The sequence below is a fragment of the Nicotiana tabacum genome, chromosome 20 (assembly GCF_000715075.1).
Source record: "Nicotiana tabacum cultivar K326 chromosome 20, ASM71507v2, whole genome shotgun sequence".
Lineage (NCBI taxonomy): Eukaryota > Viridiplantae > Streptophyta > Magnoliopsida > Solanales > Solanaceae > Nicotiana > Nicotiana tabacum.
The window spans coordinates 57,737,393-57,749,565 of NC_134099.1; the positions used below are offsets into that span (position 1 = coordinate 57,737,393).

The 12,173-nt window shown below is 37.0% G+C and overlaps 1 pseudogene; it reads right to left on the minus strand.

Moving 5' to 3' along the window:
• Positions 1-899: 899 nt before the first annotated feature.
• Positions 900-12,173, minus strand: part of LOC107829265 (protein BONZAI 3-like) — a 28,657-nt pseudogene continuing 17,383 nt past the window's right edge.

Sequence of the window (12,173 nt, forward strand, 5' to 3'; positions counted from 1 at the left end):
GAATGCTCCTTATGGCCAATAATAAACAATAAATAATGAACTTTAAGTAGAACACAATAAATATGAGCAATAAATGAAGTAATGAGATCAAGAGAATATGTTAGAGAGTAGAGAGAATGTTCTAGTATATTTAGTATGGAGCAACAAATGTTTACAAAATGACAAGAATTCCTTTATATATAAGGGGGCATCCCAACATAGTACAAAATACATTAATTACAAAGATATGGAGATGAGATAGCTAGTTGACGCCCTGATTCGGGTTTAGACTAGCCTGACAGACTTTGTCGGCTCTAGCTGCACGCCTTGGGAACTCCCCACTTTCCCCCGTAACCGTCGGTCTGTACTGCTCCGAGTTCGAGCGTCGATGGCCCTCGAGGGATGAAACTCGACTGTGGTTTTGAGCCTTCGAGACGTCGTAACAATGGAAAATTGGACCCTCCGATTTTACCGTAGAGGGGGACTAATATCCACAAGTTCATTGCACAAATTTAGCCTTATCGTCTTATATATTTCGCCTGCATATACGAAAGATTTTTGCTTGTGTGAATCTTGTTAACCAGCAATGATAGATTTCTCGTTTAGACTCTTTCCCTAAACTAATTTGTTATACAAAAGTCAAAACATATAGTCCATCCTTTTACCACTGGTCATAATTTATCTAGACCCCAATTTTAACAGTCAAATAGGATTGTCACTCATTGAAATGATTTCGCACTAAAACATTAGAATTTAGCAATAATATATTAGTTATGACTGATTAGGCTTGCTATTAAAAGCTTATAGTCATAGGTCAGGTGAGACATTGATCCCTAACCTTTAATTGGCTGAACCATGTTTGATTGTGCTGAGATTAGTTGTATAAACAAGTAAATCAAATATAAATGTCGCACCTATGAGCTACTTCGCTCTAACCAAAATCTATGTATTTACATATGTGCAAAACTAGTTTTGAAGCATAATACAACTCGTTCTGCAGAAAGAAAAAATTGTCTTCAACCTTCCCAACAGACACTTTCTTCTGGAATCATACATTGATTTTGATGGCCTATGAGAAATCCTTCTTCTTACTCAAGCCGCATAGGATGTCCTGGAGAAGATGTTTAGGCAGCAGCAACGTTATGAGGTCTAATATTCCTACAACGCATGTACGTTAGAAACTGCCCAGGTAGCTCCTCTAGAAGTGCTTGAACAACTGAAATTTGTCCACCTGCAGAATGACAAAGTAGACTCAAGCTTATCGACAAGGGTTAAAAGGATATTGACTGATTATAACATAATAATTATGCAAGGAAACAAAAAGCAAATGAAATATAGAACAATTGAAGATGTACATAAGTTAAATCAAATTAGTGGAGAAGAACCAGCACAAGCACAAAGTATGAGTAAGGATGCAAATGATATTGCAGCAAATAAACTATCAACAAGTCCGCGAAGGAGAATTCTTTGCATGCAATAGTAAGATCATGGAAACACATCCAATCGATGATTTGACAATGTGTAAAACCAAATCAACTAATACGACAAACCTTTGATATTTCTACACATCAGAAGTCAATTCCCAACTACTTGTGTAATGTCATTAGCATACAGACTAACTTTGCCTCAAAAAGCAACATTAAGGACAATGCGACTAACTTTGCCTCAAAAAGTAACATTAAGGACAATGCTGTGTTATGATGGTATTCAACTCACTATGTACTTCTCGCATTGGAACAAATTGAACAATGTCTCGTGTAGCTACCCTTCCAGTGGAACTCTCTAATCGATGTCCATTGTCAGCATCAAGGATCTGAAAGGAAATAATAAACATGATTAGTTAATGATGTCACTACAACTTTTGTGTAGATAAGAGGTAGATATCATGTGCTCCGTTTAGAGGTTCGAGTGCTGTGATGAGAATATACCTCCATCTGTGTAAAATCTGCACTTCCAACTCCTACAATAAGAATTGAAAGTGGCAGGTCAGATGCCCTGACTAGAGCATCTTTTGTTTCTTGCATATCAGTAAGGACACCATCCTGCAAATATTAAAAGATTAAGATCTCCAGATAAATTTACTGATATTACACATCTAAAAATAATCCTGCCTTGATCCATTAATTACCGTTATAATGAGGAGGACAAAGTATTTCCTCTGGTTGTACTTGAGGGACTCAGCAGCAATTTCTGCAGCCTTGTTAACTACATGTCCGAATAATGTGGGTCCAGAAAGAGTAAAATTCTGCATAAGCAGCCATGATACCTCCCACCTGTTAAAAAATATCAAAAGAGAAGGGAAAAAAACAGGAAGAAGGAAATTGTCAAAGGCATTGCACTGCCTTGGAAAACTGAGGTGAGATCTCAAGATATCAGTTGGGAAAGGCCTCAAGAGAACCACATAACTAAATATTATTATAAGAGCCTCATGACAGTTTTATATGTCATCCCCAAAATATCTACAGATCAGTAGAAGTGTTAGTCGTGTTCCTGATATCGTTGCGAACTTCAGCAATGCTAGTCAATCAACAATAGAGCCACAAGGTACTACCTCCAGCCCTTTATCCGTCGTTTAAGGTTTTGACAAAACCATTAAGAAAACTATTTGATAAAATTAATTACAAGGAGTATTTGACTAAGTTACCCTTATCTTTTCCTTAAATGAGTAATTAATGATAATAGGCCCTTATGAGTACTAATGTTGGAATTCATATGATAATAATTCAAATAACAATAACAATAATAATGTCGTTTTGGCTTTCTAAAATGACAAATATTTCCGAAATTTTTTTTGGGATTAAGTGACAGATAAAAAGGAGCAGAGGGATATAATATATAAGATGACTCGCAACTGGACATCTCTAGCAAGCAAAACTAATTAACTCTACCTCAAAGGCACCTGGGCTTCCAGCTAAGTTGAAACAGTGAGATACTGTTCCACTATATGCCCTGCCACCAAAGCCCCAAGCAGGAAAGCGTTTATCAGAATCATAGAATTGTATGACATCTCCAACCTCCATAATAGCCTGTAACAAATACATTGACCAATTATCAACAAAACTTTTCTGGCATGCAGATACTGAGCATGACAATTTAAAACTTCTGTTTGTTTGCATAGCTAGAACCAGAACACTAGGATTTATAATAGAATAGAAAGTTTAAGGTACAATCAAACTTAAATGTGTATACTTTCAGATTATGAGCAAACAAAGCTAAGATAACAATTCTTTTGGGTACAGAAATTGGACAAATTCATTGCTAGAGCCTAAAACTTCACAAAGTGTAATGCAATCAAGCAACCACAGTACATTATAAACTTCATCAGTCACATGATTTTCTTTTTCCTGGCATATAAATAACATTCAGCTGTTCTGTTATGAAGCAATGGAAACATTGGAATTTAAAGAAGATGTAGTCAGTGAAAAAAAGGTGGTCATAACCTCTTACCCTCTGGTAAGCATTCAAACAGCCACAAGGATCAATATAATGCAAGGAACCAGGATCGCGAGGATTTCCATTAGAAGCTGGGCATTGTAAGTTCAGATGCATCAGAAAACTCTTACCTAGACCAATTTAAAAAAACTGTAAAATTGTTATAGTGCTTTCACCAGTAAAATCCACGGCAACCATAAAGCTAAGCTCAAATCCACTAGAAATGTAGTCAAGAAAACTATAGAGTTGCTTCTCAGCATATTCTTCAACAAAAAGTTCACCTTTCAGGACCTGAAAACAGTCAAACGAGTTCAGATATCACAAAGATGTTAAGCCCCCAACCCCTTCAACCAAAAAAAATAATAATAATTAAAAAAAAAAACTCAACTACAAAGGAAAGTTTACCTTTTCATTACCCCGAAAACCAGAAGGTGGTGAAATAAACTTTGCACCAACTCCGCTCTTATGCATATTTTCAAGGTCTGCCACTGTCTTTTGTAATTTCCTTAATTAAAAGCGGTGATAATTTATTCAAAAAAGCAAAAAGAATGACAAAAGTTCTCCGACAAGCAAAAAGGAGTTACTTTAACTGAAACCAAAAAACTAAGAAAGTACAGTTCAGTGTTACATACACTTTTTGAGAATAAATCCTTGTTTTCCAGGTTGGTACATCGCAATGTCATCTCCACTGCAGTTCTTGAAGTGACTGTTTCTTCTGCAAGAACAGTAAGTTTCCCTAAGTTTTTCAGGCCATGACCATCCCTGTTGTGCAGATTTAGTGTTATACTTCGGTTGCGCTTGGTCACAATCTGCAGGAAGATAAAAAGGAAACAAACTGTTGTAAATTTCCATTATTATGACACTAACAAATATAGGAAATTGCAGTAGCTAGTGAATCTGAGGTGAAATACTACTAGCAAAGAAATTTTTTCAAAGAAGTTGCTGTAGATAGTTAAATGATAAGCTAGTCTCTTATACAGGAAGCCAGACATGTCTCCCATCAACAAGCACCCAAGCTTGTGGAGGAGTCAGCTTATAAAAACCTATGCTACACAAATACCCCATCCGATAGCCTGTTTGGCCAAGCTTCGCAAATTTGCTTATCAAAAAAAGGATTTTTAGTGAGAAGAAGTTTGTATTTGGCTAATTAATTTGAAAAACACTTTTGAGCAGGAATTAGTGTTTAGCCAAGCTTTTAAAAAGTATTTCTAAGTGTATTTTTCTCAAAAGTGCTTTTCAAAAAGTGTTTTTCGAGAAAAGCTACTTTTTCTGCTTCTCAAAAAATGCTTCTACTTCTATCAAAACATTTTTTTCCTTCTAAAAGATTGGTCAAACACCTTAATTTCGGCAAAAAAGTACTTTTGACTAAAAAAACCTTTTGGCCAAAATTAGTTTTTTTCTCTCTCTAACATTTTTCTCTCGGCACACGTTAACGTGGCCTAGCTAATGTGTGCTTGGAAGCCATGGGAGGGAGAGGCAGACCTAAGAAAAACCAGACAAAAGTCCCAATCAATGATCAGCGATCAACGGAAATGAGGAATGTTGTATTAGAATTGTTTGTTTCACCAAAAGGGATACGAATTGAAGAACCAACTGAAAATTGCACTCCGAGGAGCATGCAGAGCGAGCTGAGAAGGGATGAAGCAGATCTACCTCTGAATAAAGGTAAATCGAAAGAAGCTGCAGTTACACCTGTAGCTGCGCAAGCTATAGGTAGTGAATCAGGAAATGGTAAAGCTCAAACACAAGTGATGAAGCCTATCAACAATGGAACAGTACCATGCAACTCAGGTACTGTTGAGAACAGTAAAATGGCAGATCTAGGAAAGAGAGCAAGATGCAATCATGGGCAAATGTGGTTGGGGGCAACAAGTTAGCAATGAAAGGTATGAATCTACAATTCATTGCTCCGATAATCCAAAATGGAGAGAAGATTGTGCAATTAGACCCTGAGGATGTAGAACAGGAAAATGAAAAATGGAGATCTGTGATTGTGCTTTATGTGATAAGAGATTCACCTACTATTGGAGCAATGGAAAGATTCTTGAGCTCAGTAGGTAAATTTTCAGTGAAGCCACAGATCTTCTATCATAATGATGATTACTTTGTGATAAGATTTAGTAACTTGGAAGAAAGAGATCAAGTACTATATTCCGGCCCCCATACAGTAAATAATCGTCCAATAATCATGAAATCTTGGTCAACAAATTTCAATTTGCATGATGAAATCCTGAAAATCATTCCCCTGTGGGTTAGATTCCCAAATCTGCCGCTCAATTGCTGGAGTATGAAGGCCCTAAGTAAGCTAGGTAGTGCTTTGGGAAATCCTATTTATGCTTATGAATGCACTATTGGATCAATCAGGATATCTTATGTAAGGATGCTAATTGAAATGGATGTCACTAAACCATTGCCTAGAACTGTGAAGCTGCAAGATCCAAAGGGCAAAATAATACAACAGGAAATTACATATGATTGGGAGCCATCATTTTGTGCTAAATATCTGAAAATAGGACATGACTGTAATGAAGATAAAACCCTACAGCCATAGAAAATGTCGTATCAGAGGAGGGTGAATAGAGTCAAACAAGTTTGGCTTAGAACTGATAGAAATGGATCAAATAAAAATAAACAGGAGGCTGAACAAAGTGATAAGAAGGAAGTAACTCAAACCGCAGAATAAGGGGTAAAGGCAAAGGACAATGAAAAACAAGGAAAGGAAGATGGGTGGATAACAGTACTTGGTAAATCAGCAGCAAGGGCAGCCAAAACTAAACAAAATGAGGAGCAGAGTCTGGTTGGGAACAATGGTTTCCAATCTCTTAGAAATGATCAAGCAAACAATGACCCAGGCACAAGCTGTATGCAGATGAGGAGTGGAGGGGTGTAGGAGTTGTATCAAGGTACTCAGTTCATACCAGTATGAGTGTGATCACATGGAATGTTAGGGGATTGAATAAAACCTATAAGCAAAAAGAGATAAAGGAGTTTATAAAAGAAAATAAAAAAGCAGTCATAGCTCTAATAGAGCACAGAATAAAGGAACAGAAAACTAGTGGGATAATGAAGAAGATTGCACCTGGATGGAAATGGATTACTAACTCTAGTACAATGAACAAAAGTAGAATTTGGGTGATTTGGGACCCTAGAATATATGTATTTGTCCCAATTGAAATTGATGAGCAGCTAATACATGGCCAGCTCAGAGTAGTCTCAAAGTTATTTACAATTGGCTTTACAAAAATTTATGGACTACATACCATCAAAGATAGGCAGAGTTTGTGGAACAAATTGAGACTGATTCATAATATACAACAGGGACCTTGGATAGCAATGGGAGATTACAATGTTGTGTTAAATGAACATGATAGATAACATGGCTTAGTGATACAAGATATGGAGATAAAAGACTTCAAAGAATTCATGAAGGATACTAGGATGAATGAGCTGCAAACTGTGGGAAGGGATTATATCTGGACCAATAATCATACTTATAGTAGAATAGACAAGGGACTGGTTAATGCTAGTTGGATGCTGACAATGCCAAGCTTGAGAATACAGGTACTAGAACCATCCGTATCTGATCACTCTCCACTTAAGCTAATGATTACATAGATACAGTGGAAGAAGAATAGGCCATTTTGATTCTTTAATTGTATAGCAGACCATCCTCAATTTATTCAGCATGTAGAACATGTATGGAATGTAGATGGAGCACAGGAAAGGATGCAAGAGGTATGGAATAAGCTTAAAAGGGTCAAGGAGAGTATAAAAGGGATAAATACACAACACTATCAAGGAGTGGAGAATAGAATTACAGAAGCAAGGAAGAAGTTGCTAGCTGTCCAAGAGGAGATGAGTGGTAGAGTGCAACAGCCAGACTTAATTGAGAAGGAGAAAACACTAAAATATGAACTAGAAAAATGGTCTTTGATTGAAGAGAGTATCTACAAGCAAAGATCCAGAGTCCAATGGTTGATACTGGGAGATTCCAACTCTGCCTACTTCTTTGCACAAATGAAGAACATAAATAATTTGAATGGCATCCAGGCTCTAACAAATAAAGGTGGGATCCAACTAATGCTAGAAAAAGATATAGAGGCTGAAATAATGGAATATTATAAGAAATTGTTGGGGTCAAGAGCAGAAAGTATACCTGCTATTAATCCAAATGTCATGAAGATGGGAACAACACTAAGTAGGGAGCAGCAGTTGCAACTTATTCAACCAGTGACAAAGGAGGAAATATGGCAACATTGAAGGATATTAGTGACTTAAAAGCACCTGGCTATGATGGGTTTAATGCAGTATTCTTCAAAAAAGCATGGGAAGTAATAGGTGATGATGTGACTAAGGTTGTTCTTGACTTCTTTGTTTCATCACAAATGTACAAACCTATTGACTGCACAGCAATTACTTTGATCCCTAAAATTAGGAATCCTACTAGCATTAAAGAATACAAACCAATCTCTTGCTATACTACTTTGTATAAAGTGATCTCTAAGATTTTAACTAAGAGATTACAAAGGGTGATGGATTTACTAATTGATAAAATACAATATGCCTTTGTTCCTGGAAGAGTGATAACAAATAATATTATCCTTAGCCATGAACTTGTAAAAGGATATGGAAGAAGAGGGGTGTCACCAAGGTGTATGATGAAACTGGATATGCAAAAAGCATATGATTCTATTGAATGGGGGTTCATGGAGCAGGTGCTGAATGCAATGGCTTTTCCAGACCAGTTTGTGAGATGGATCATGAGTTGTGTGCAAAGTGTTACATATACAATATTGGTCAATGGATCATTGACACAACCATTTGAAACTAGGAAGGGGCTGAGGCAAGGGGATCCATTATCTCCATTTCTATTTGTGCAAGCAATGGAATACTTGACATGGAGCCTAAAACATTGAACCAGATCCCTAATTTCAACTATCATCCCAGGTGTGAAAAGCTGCAAATCATGCAGCTTGGTTTTGCAGATGACCTTTTACTTTTTTGCAGGGGTGACATAGGATCAATCATGCTCCTATATAACTGTTTCATGGAGTTTTCAAAAGCTTCAGGTTTGGTGATTAACAAACAGAAGAGTTCAATCTTTTTTGGAGGGGTACCACAAGATGATCAGGAAAATATTCTGGAATTCCTAGGAATCCAAAAGGGTGAACTACCAGTTAAATACCTGGGAGTCCCTTTAAGCTCCAAGAGAATATCAGTAGCTCAATTCCAGCCCTTAATTGACAAAATAGTAGGCAGAATAACCTCATGGACAGCTAAATTCCTATCTTATGCTGGAAGGATTCAATTAATCAAAAGTGTTCTATTCTCTATTCAAACTTACTGGGCACAAATCTTTGTGCTCCCTAAGAAGATTACTAAGCTAATTGAGGCAATATGCAGAAGCTTCTTGTGGATAGGGGAGGGCAACATCTCTAAGAAAGCATTGCTTGCATAGGAAAAAGTATGTATGCCCAAATCAGCAGGGGGATTCAATATCATAAGCATCACACTGTGGAACAAAGCTGCTATATGTAAACAATATTGGAATCTATGTAAAGAGAAGAACAACTCTGGATTCAATGGATGCACAACTACTACATCAGAGGAAGGAACATATGGGAAGTCCCACTGAAGCAAACATCATGGATGATGAGCAAGATTTTGAAAGCAAAGAAGACATTTGAGGAAGCAGGACTTAACCTTGAGGATATCAGGAAGATGAACAACTGTTCAATTAAGCAAATATATCATAAGTTGAGAGGAAGCTTCAACAAAGTGAGCTGGAGAAGAGTTGTATACAGCAATGCTGGTTGCCCTAGGTGGACAGTTATGTTAACATTGACAGCACATGGCAAGTTGTATACTAAAGATAGACTGAGTAAGTGGGGAATGCAAATTGATTAGGAGTGTGTACTGTGCAGAAAAGAAAATGAAACTATTCAGCATCTGTTCTTTGAGTGCTCATATGCAGCTGAATTGTGGGGTAATTTGCTAAATTGGCAAGGGATAAGAAGACCGATATATGGATGGCTTGAGGAACTAGCTTGGGCTGAAAAATGGCTGAAGAGGCAAAATGCAAGAACTGAATTATATAAGATGACATTGGCAGCATGCGTATATTATCTGTGGCAAGAAAGGAATACCAGAATTTTCCAAGATAAAGTGAGACGATGGGAGGTACTTGGCAAGATGATCATACAGGAACTACACTGTCGAAGCAATAAGCATGTGGAGAAAGCTTTAAGTAGATTGGATTGGTACTCTATGTAATAGTCAAAACAATATAGCAATAACAAGGTGGTTAAAGGGAGGTGAGAAGTACAGATAGATCAAGATATATGTAAGGGTTTTCTTGATTTACTTGTAAATATTTTCCCTGGTAAATGAAAGTTTAATGAAAGTTTAATTACCAAAAAAAAAAAAAACTTTTGGCCAAAAAGGAGCTTGACCAAACAGGCTATGAGGCTTCTAGGGTTGGCAAGGGTAAAGAAAAACTCTTAAATAAGGATCAAGGTTATTTAGTTACACTTAGTTTTCCTCTTGTGATGATGCTTTTCAAAGTGTGCCAATTAGTGAAATTGATACTGAAGCTTCCTCAGGTGTGAGTAGGCCATTTAACTGTGTGGATATTAATCATGATAATTGTGGTGTTGATTCCTCGGGAGTACTTACATGTTATTCCACTTGTGAAGTTGTGTATTTACTTGAGGATGAGGCGGACTTGTGTTGGTGCAACTTCTTTTTAAAAAGATGATTCTTGTGTTGATGAGCTAATTGAGGAGCCAAGAGTATTATCAAGATGATGCTGATGTCGAACATGGTTCGTTAGTTCATAAAGAAGACGGCTATGGACTTTTATGAGGGATATGATTACGTGAGCCTTATCTGTTCCTTAGGATGAAGAAGCAGAATCAGTACAAAGATATAATATTTTATACAAGAAGTATGTGATTGAGAATAGAATGTGCAGTTTAGTAGTTGATGGAGCTAGTTGTGACGATTTGGTAACTGCTACCTCGCTGAAGGAGATAAATTTAGGAACATTTTAGCATCCTAGAACTTATAAGTCAAAATTGTTAAATGGTTACGGAGATCTTAAAGTGAACAAGATGGTGAAGATTCCTTTTATTATTGGGAAGTACAAGGATGAAGCGAAATGCGGCGTAGTGCAATTGCATGCTTGTCGTCTCATTCTTAGGAAATCAAGGTTATGAGATAGATATATAACACATGATGTAAGGAAAAATCACTACACATTTAAGCAAGGAGGAAAATTGATCAATCTTTCACTATTGCAAGGAAGCTAAAAAGTCATCCTTGAAGGCTACTATAAAAGATATGTGCAAAAAAGAAAGGATGAGAGAGAGAAGTAAAGGTGTGCTTGTTGACATCCCAAGAGAGGCAAAATGAGAGGTTAAGAGTGGTGAAGAGCGTGCGAAATCAAGAGAACAAAAGAGAGCGAGCAAGAATAAAAGAGAGTTGATTGGCAAGAAAAAGGTGAAACAAAAGAGAGTTTGAGTGATTAGGTTCCTTGTTTATCTACTAGCATATTAACTTATTCTCTTTCTAGTGTCTTTGTTTCTAATGTGAAAGTTCTTGAAGATGATACCACTTGAATGGTGGAGCAACCAACACAAGAAGCCACCGATTGAATTGGTCAAGAGGAGCTGGAAGTTTTGTTGAATATTTGATTAGGTTACTTATATGGATCTTATTTTATTTGATTGTAAATAGCATTGAGTGTCTTTCCTAAATTAGAGATAGGATTTATTGTATAAATATTAGCTCATGTATTGTATAGATATATTGAAATACAAAGAAGCCTTTTCTTCTTCATTAATTTCAACATGGTATTAGAGCCATTGTTGTCCTTTTGATGCGAGTTTTATCTCTCTACATCACTAGGGTTCCAAGAGGTTGAGTTTTCTTCTCGCTTTTTATTGTTTCGAGGTAGTTCCGGAGGTTGTAAGTGTCGAAATTAATTTCTGACAATGGTGTGCAAAAACAAATACCACCACAGGGAGCTCCGAGAAAGAATGTCGCACGCGCCGTAATGCGCCCCCGGCAGTCCAGATTCCGGTGATGCATAAATTTCACACGCCAGTGTGTGGACCATTTTCCGACGACCTTTTCAGAGAGTTTTTAACTAAGTTGGGTCCCAGGTTCAACAATTTTTGAGCATTAAAGCTAGGGTTCCGATGTGTCATAAATATATTTTTTTCCGTCGATAGAGTTACTATTTTCTGTCTCTTTTCTAAATTTTCGGCTGAATTCTGTACTTCTCCACCCTGAATTTCAGTTTGGTAAGTGCTTTTTCATATTCAAATTCTTTTAGGATTTGCTACGGGGGACACAAAGACAGTAGATAACATTTTTCCTGCACCAGGGTCGGGGGAAGGGCCGGACCCAAGGGATATGATGTAGGCAGCCTACCCTAATGCAAACATTAATGAATGTTTCTCATATACTAATTAGTGCGGTAAAATTAGATAGGGTGATACATAACTTGCTTGGTCAAGATCTTGTTTGCTATTTATTAAGTCTAAAAAGTTACTTTGTTATATTACTGGAGAAAAGAAAGAACCTATTGTGACTGATGCTCACTATATCGGATTCTGATAATTCCCTTGTTTAGGGGTGTTCATGGTTCGGTTTGGATCGGTTTTTCCCTAAAAAGAAACCAAACCAAGTAAGTCGGTTTTTCAAATATTAGAACCAAACCAAACCAATTAAGTCGATTTTTTCTCGATTCGGTTTAT